The sequence below is a fragment of the Vombatus ursinus genome, unplaced genomic scaffold (assembly GCF_900497805.2).
Source record: "Vombatus ursinus unplaced genomic scaffold, bare-nosed wombat genome assembly UNPS02014772.1, whole genome shotgun sequence".
Classification (NCBI taxonomy): domain Eukaryota; kingdom Metazoa; phylum Chordata; class Mammalia; order Diprotodontia; family Vombatidae; genus Vombatus; species Vombatus ursinus.
In genome coordinates, this window is record NW_020954550.1 from 15804289 (window position 1) to 15812340 (window position 8052).

Here is an 8052-nt window from a genome sequence, read left to right on the forward strand (position 1 = left end):
TGAGATATCCAGTCCTTAACATATCCCGTTCATTTGGGGCCTACATATTTACCTGAGAGGCAACTAGGTGGCACAGTGGATAGAATGTCAGGCCTCAGGTCAAGAAGACTCATCTTTCTGAGTTCAAATCTGGCCTCAGACACTTATTAGCTATGTGACGCTGGGCAAGTCACTTAATACTGTTTGCCTCAGTTTCCTCATCTTTAAAGGGAGCTGGAGAAGGGAATGGCAAACCACTCCAATATCTTTTCCAAGAAAATCCTGAATGAAATCACAAAAAGTTAGACATGACTGAAAAACAACTAAATAGCAACAACGATATTTACCTGATGATCATGAATGCCTGTGAAATAATTGACAAGTAATTTTTATTAAAGTAATGATTATGGGGCAATATAAATGCAGGTCTTTGGAGTCAAAAGTTTCGGGTTCAAATTCTGCCTATACCACTTAGTTGTCATTTGACTATGGGCAAACCATCTGACTTCTTGGAGTCTTTTTTTTATAGCACAATGGGGATAATGGTGTTTTATTGGCACTTGATAATACTTTATTCTTGGCACTTAATGGCTCATAAGGTTGTTATGAAGAAAGTACAATTTAAATGTGAGATAGTATCAAGAGGATTATATAACTACATTTTCTTAGTGGGAAGAAAGAGCTCCTAACTTGAAATAGGTTTTCAGGGTGGGGAGTGGAGAATAGATAAATTACTTTCTCCTTTGGGGAATGTTGTGATATTGGAGGGAGGAGTCAAGATAACTGGGTTCAAATCTCTCCTGTAAAATGGAAAGGTCTCTATTGACTACTTTTTGGGATTGCTGTGAAGGACTAAATAAGATTATCTGTCAAATGCTTTTCAAACTTTAAAGCATTATATGGAGTCAGCTGTTATTATTGTTAGTTTCTGCTATCTTCTGTTTCTATACCCTGTACCACCACCCATATGCAACTTGATCTCAATCTTCAGGGATAGCATGGTAGAAAGTTCTAGATTTGGAGTCAGAGGACCCGGATTCAATTTGTTTTGTGTGTGACTTTAGGCAAGTCACTTTTCTCTGACCTTCTGTTTTCTTATCCCTAAAATGAAGGGATTAAGTTACTTCTAAAGTTCTTTGCAGTTCTAAATCTATGCTCTTAAAGGATACTATGATTTAATTTTAGTTAGCATTCAGAAAGAAAGAGAGGCTAAGTCTAGAAAGAGAGAGGTAACGATCTTATTGTACTATGTCTTGGTTAGACAATATATGGAGTATTGGCTTCAGTTCTGGGTGTCATACTTTAGAAAGGACAGTGACAGGTTGGAAGGGAAATCATAATGTTATATGAGCATAGATTAAAGAAGGAATTGAGGATGTTTAATTTGGAAAAAAGTAGTCATCAGATATTTGAAGAGTTGTCATGTGGAAGAGAGATTCTTTTTTTTTTTTCTTGGCTGTAGAGGGTAGAACTATGGTCAATAGACATAAACTATAGGAACGTGGATTTGAATCACTCTATGGAAAACCTCCCAACAATTGAAACTGTCAAAAATGAAATGGGTTGTCCTAGTAAGTAGTGAGTTTTCTATCAGTAGTTTTCACATGTAAGGGTGAGGGCAAATGTCAAGTTCCGAAATTTAACAATTTTTTCTTTGGAAATGGTCCCTGAATAAAGGCCTAGATTTTTGGGGTTTGTTGACCCCAATCGCACAGATGACAGCCCTAGAAATCACACGTATTTCATGTAGAAAAGGTGTTGAAGACTCCATTTCTCTCAGTGTACCAGTTCATCCTTTTCCATGGCCATAGGGTATACCTTAAAGTGACCAGCCCTATCATGGATGCATGCTGTTAGATAACAAAGTGGACTGTTTCAGGGAAGATAGACAAATTGCTATAAATATTAACATTGCTAGAAAATACAATTAGAAAAACCATCTTAAGTTATGTTTAGTATCAAGAGTTAAATATCTTTATAATTTCCAAAGGGTACTGACAATATCTACCATGGCTTAATCCAAAATATCCAAAATGGAATAGAAATACATTTTGGAGACTATCTTGTTGGTAGGGAGGAGCCTGAAATTAATTTGCGCAATCAGTTTGTCTCCATTTAAATTGAGGAAGTATCTTGCAGCTCACCAAGCTCAATGAGATTGTCTAGTTCAGTGCTTTGAATCTGTGGGCCATTGACCCCTGGAGGCTGAGGAGTTATGGCAAAAGGTCTTGGGAGCCATATGCACATTTTTATTTAGTTTTAGCACAACATGCAGTGTGACTCAAATAATAAATAAGCCATCTTGCCTTCTGTAGGCTGAATAAATAACATCTTTTTAACATCAAAAAATTTCTTAGACTCTACATATAGTTGTATTTATCTCTATTAAGAAAATCCACAAAGATAAAAAGCTACTATGAATTCAGAATCTCTTTTAAGTGAATTGCATTTTATTAGCCATACCATTTGAAAAAATAATAAATACATATGTGACACATTATTTATTTAGTTTATAGAAAGCGACATCATGTTGCCTCTGTTTCTATATCCCTTATTTTGAAAAAAAAATAAGAAAAAGTGGGGAGTATAAGCTATTGTTGCATATATAATGTATAAATGTGAGAGGCTCCTGGTGGTTAGAACCCCAAGCATGGGATAGGTCTGGGAAATAAAGGCCTGCCTTTATTTGTTATTGGAATTTCCTGTTGAGATGGAATTGTGGGAGACATTGCATAATTTTCATCATGTCAGCAATAGTAATGGAATCTTCACAAAAGGCCTTTGAATATCTGAAGACTATTCTTATTTTCAATATTCCCTTTGAATATGATACATATGGAGAAATCACGTTACATAAATTTAAAGCAAGGCAGGAAAAAAATTAAGTGCCTTAAGAGTATTTTATAGCTGTATAAAGACTAGGGAGGGAAACAATAGATCCAATGTAGTGGAAGTAACCAATACCCTTCTCAGGTTAATTGGGCAAAACATGTGAACTGCCACTTCAAAGAGATAGATCAATGGAGGGCAAGGCTGTCTAGAAGAGTACAGGTGGCTTCTCACCAGGATCACCACAGGCTGTCTGGTAAACTACACTCCAATCATTTACTCTCTCCGGTGCTTTAGTTCTTTCTCAAGGCTCCCAACCTACTTCCAATTCATTTGCAAGTCATGACATCACCTTCCTGATGTCATGGTCCTCTTCAAGAACTGAGGAAAAACAATGGATAAAGGAATGATTCCTGTCAGTAACCCTCTCAATATACTTGAAGCAGATAGTTGGATTTCCTCCTTCACTAAGAATACTAAAGCCATTTGAAGAAAGTTTCTTCAAGTTCCCTCCTTCTTCCCACAAAACCATCTCACCATCATCATTTACTCTCTTTTCCTTTCCTCTATCTCAGAAGGCAAAACTTCAATTTTCCAAATACTGATTTCCTGATTTCTGTTTTAGAGAACTTTGCTTCAGGATTCAGGACCTCTCTGGGCCTTCATTGTTCATCTGCAAAATAAAGGGATTCAACTAGTTGATGTCAAAGGTATTTTCCAGCTCTATGATCCCATATACATTTTTAATCTCTCTCTTTAGTAGTTTCTTATCACCTGTTTACATATATACTCAGATATTTGAATGTTTTTTTTTAAATTAATCTGTCAAAAATCTATTTTTTCTCCTCTACCTGGATCCTACCATAGAGGGGAAAAAAGACAGAAAAAAACAAAAAAAACCCATTGTAACAGATGTGTGGTCAAGCAAAAGGAATTTCCACATTGTCTGTGACTAATATATATGGTTCATTCTGCATTAAGTCCATAACCTCTCTCTCTGAAGGTGGATAGCAAGCTTCATCATTCATTGTTCCGTTAGAATCAGGGTTGGTCATTGTGTTGATTAGAGTTCTTAAGTCCTTCAAAGTTAATTGTTTTATGGTGTTGTTGTTATTACATAAATTATTCTCCTGATTCTGCTCACTTGACTCTGTTTCAGTTCATATAAATATTTTTCAGGTTTCATCAAAACTGTATCTTTCATCACTTCTTATGGCACAATAATATTCTTTTACATTTATGTGCCATAATTCACTCAACGATTTCTCAATTGATGGACATCGCTTTAGTTTTCAGTTCTTTGCTACTGCAAAAAATACTTTGCTATAAATACTTTTGTACATATGGGTTGTTTTCCTTCTTTGATATTTGGTGTGTAGTTGAATGAAATACTTTCAAATAGCTTTTCAGAATAGCTAAACCAATTCACAGCTCCACTAAGTTTATCAATGTCTTTATTTTCCCATACTCCCTGACATATTTGTTATTTTTTTTTGTCAACTTTGCCTTTCAGATGGATGTGCGTTATTTTAGTCTGCATCGCTATAATTATTAGTGATTTGGAGTATATTTTCATTAGAATTTTGATCCCTCAGATTTATTCCTTCAAAAATTGCCTGTTCATATCCTTTGACCATTGTCAATCGGGGAATAGCTCTTGTTACAATTTGAATCAGTTTCTTATGTATCTCTTGGAAACGAAGTAATTATCAGAGAAATGCATAGCAAAGATTTCCCCTAGTTACTTATTTCTTTTATCATTTTAACTGTGTTGGTTTTGTTTATACAAAATCTTCTTAATTTTATGTATTTAAAATAGTCAGTTTTATCTTCTGCGATCCTCTCTATCTCTCATTTGATTATGAATTCTTCCATGGATCAGAAAGGTAATTTCTTACTTGCTCCTCTAATTTGTATATAATACCACTCTTTATGTTTAAAATAGATACCCATTTAGAGCTTACCTGGGTATTTAGTGTGAAGTATTAATCATTGCTTAGTTTCTTTAGGACTGCTATCTAGTTTCCCAGGTGGTTTTTGTTAAATAGTCAATCCTTCCCTAATATCTGAGATCTTTGGTTTTTATCAAACATGAGGTTACTCTGTTCATTGGTTTTGGTATATTGTGCATCTAATCTGTTGCACTGATAAAATCCATAACTTCTCAGTCATATAAACATTTTGTTGATTATTGGTTTGCAGTAGAGTGTGAGATCTGAAATTGGTAGGCCTTCCTCCTTCTCATTTGTTTACTTTAATTCTACTGAGATTACTGACTTTTTCTTCCTCCAGTTGAATTTTGTTAATATTTTTCTTGCTCTATAAAGTAATCATTTGGAAGTTATGGCATTGAATAATTAAATTAATTTGGATAATATTGTTATTTTTATTATATTGGCTCAGCCTACATGTGAGCAATGATTGTTTCTCCAATTATTTAGGCATGTCTTAATTGCAATAAAAAAGTTTTTGTAGTTGTATTCATATAGTTCTTGTGTATATGTTGGTAGGTAGACTCCTTAATATTTTGTATATTCTATAGTTATTTTAAATGGAATTCATATTTGTATTCCTGCTGCATTTTGTTGCTAATACAAATCATGATTTATGTGGATTTATTTCATATCTGGCAAATTTGCTGAAGTTATTTTTTCAATTAATTGTTTAGATTCTCTAGGGTTCTTTAAGGACAAAATCATACCTTCTGCAAAAAAATAATTTTGTTCCCTTTTGGTAATGTTTATTTTCTCAATTTCTTTTTCTTGTTCTATTTCTATAGATAGCATTTCTAGCACTATATAAAATAGTAGTAGTGATAATGAGCATCCTTACTTTTCTTATGGTATTACTGGAAAGTCCTTTATTTTATCCCCATTACATATAATGTTGGCTCTTAGTTTTAGATATATACTACTTACCATCTTAAGAAAAGATCTCTATATTTTCTAATTTTTAAAAAAACTGAAATGGATATTATATTTTGCCAAACACTTTTTCTTTATTTTTATAATAGTATTATTTTTGTCACTATTAATATGGTCAATTAGGGTCATAGTTTTCTAAATATTTAACCATTTCTGGTATAAATCCATCATGATCATAATGTATAATCTTTGTAATATGTTGTTTCAGTCTCTTTGCTGACATTTTATTTACAAAATTTGCAGCAGTGCTCATTGGGATATTGATCTATAGTTTTCTTTTTCTGTTTAGACTCCACTCACTTGATATCAAGAGCATATTTATGTCAGAGAAGAAATTTTGTAGAATCTTTCCTTTTGATATTTTTTGTAAACAGTTTAACATTGGAATTAATTATACTTTGAATATTGGATAGAATTCACTTGTGAATCAATCTGATCCTACTTAGTTTTTTTTTTCCTTTGAGATATCATTTATGACTTGTTCAATTTATTTTTATGACATTGGGTCATTAGATTATCTATTTCTTCTGTTAATCTGGATATTTTATATTTTAAAAATATTTATCCAGTCAAAATAGTTTTTTTAAATAACATTCTTTATTTTTCATTTGTTATGAATTGTCCTAATTTGCTTTTGAAATTAGTAATTTGGTTTTTATCTTTCTTTTTAAAATCAAATTTAACTAATGATCTATCCATGTTATTGATTTAAAACAATTCTTAGTTTAATTTATTAATTCAATAAATTTTCCCTTTAAATGTTATTAATTTCTTCTGTAGTTTTCAGGATTTTTACTTTGGAGTTTAATTGAGATTTAAAGAATTGGTTGGTTTTCATTTTTTTTTTTGTTATATGCTCAGTTTGCTGATCTTTTCTCTCTATTGCTGATGAACATGTTTAGAGATAGATATTTCCTTCGTAACTGTTTTGTTCATGCCTCAAAACTTTTGATACGTTGTGTTACTGTTATCTTTAATATCTATCATTTCTATGCTTTGTTCTTTGACCTAGCAATTCCTTAGGATTAATAATATGATCAATTAATTAATAATATTATTTACCCTCCAACTAATATTTAATTCGTTATTCAGTATCCATTTATTGAATATATTTGTATTGTATTGTGGTCAGTAGATAAAATGTTTTTAATATATCTGCTTTTCTGCATTTGTTTGTGAGGTTGAATGTCCTAATATGTTATCAGTTTTTATAAAGATCCCATGCACAACCCTAGCCATATGTATACTCCTTTCCAATTCCATTCAATAATTGCCAGAAGTCTATTATATCTAACTTTTCTCAAATTCTCTTCAAGTTCTTAACTTCTTTCTTGTTACCTTTTTACTTCAATTTGGTTCTGGAAAGGGTTCATTGAGATTCCCTACCATTAACAGTTATACTATCAATTTCTTCCTGTAACTCATTTAGCTTTTCCTTTAAGTTTTTAGATACCATTTGGTGCATATACAGTGTCTTAGTGCAGTTTTAAGCTATTAAAACTTATTTAAAAGCTATTTAAACTTTCAAAGCTTAAAACTATCCTAAAGCTTTGGGGACACTTTGTATGTTAGGTATTGAAATTAATGCTTTGTTTATATATATATAAGCAAATGGAATTTCTTTGTTTATCTCTTTCAGTTAGGTCTATTTTAATGTTGCCTTCTCTAAGATCATCATCGCTACTCCTGTTTTTTAATTTTTTTTATTTAAGCTGAAGCATAATAGATTTTGTTCTAGCCTCCTATTTTAACAGTGTGTTAGGCTTTATGTTTCAAGTGTATTTCTTATAAACAACCTACTTCTGCTTTTAAGTTATGCAGTCTTCTTCCATTTTAGGATTTTATCCCATTCAAAATCCATAGTTACATCATTAGTTCTTTTATGCTATTCTTATGCTTTTTCCTTTATTTGCTCCCTGCCCCTTCTTTACAAAGAAGAAGAGGGCCATGGAACAGAAATGTGGTCCACCATCAGTGCTCTGTGCTTGATGCAATCATTATCTGTTTTCCTGATCCTCTTTTCTTCCTCTCATTCAGACCTCAGTTGCAGATTCTGACCCTTTATTTTCTTTTGAAAACTCATTGTCACAATCTCACTTCTAAGTTTAGGGTTTGTTTTGCTTGTGACTAATACATGCCTACATCTACCTTCCCTTATATACCCCCTTTCCCCTTCTACCCATGTTGAATGCATTTCTACACCAAACATCCTCATTCATTCATATTTCTCTCTCTCTCTCTCTCTCTCTCTCTCTCTCTCTCTCTCTCTCTCTCTCTCTCTCTCTCTCTCTCTCTCTCTCTCTCCCTCTCTCCCTCTCTC

At 32.7% G+C, this 8052-nt stretch overlaps 1 protein-coding gene across 3 annotated transcripts in view; it reads left to right on the forward strand.

The window, feature by feature from the left end:
• Positions 1–8052, forward strand: part of PDE4D (phosphodiesterase 4D) — a 1859629-nt gene that overhangs the window by 42554 nt on the left and 1809023 nt on the right. Inside the window, exon 1 of one of the 3 annotated variants that reach the window (XM_027863633.1) lies at positions 3438–3518. The exons of the other annotated variants lie outside the window; for them this stretch is intronic. The gene's annotated coding sequence lies outside the window, so the exon portion shown is untranslated. Of the gene's footprint in view, positions 1–3437; positions 3519–8052 lie in introns of those variants that run through there. 3 annotated transcript variants of the gene reach the window in all.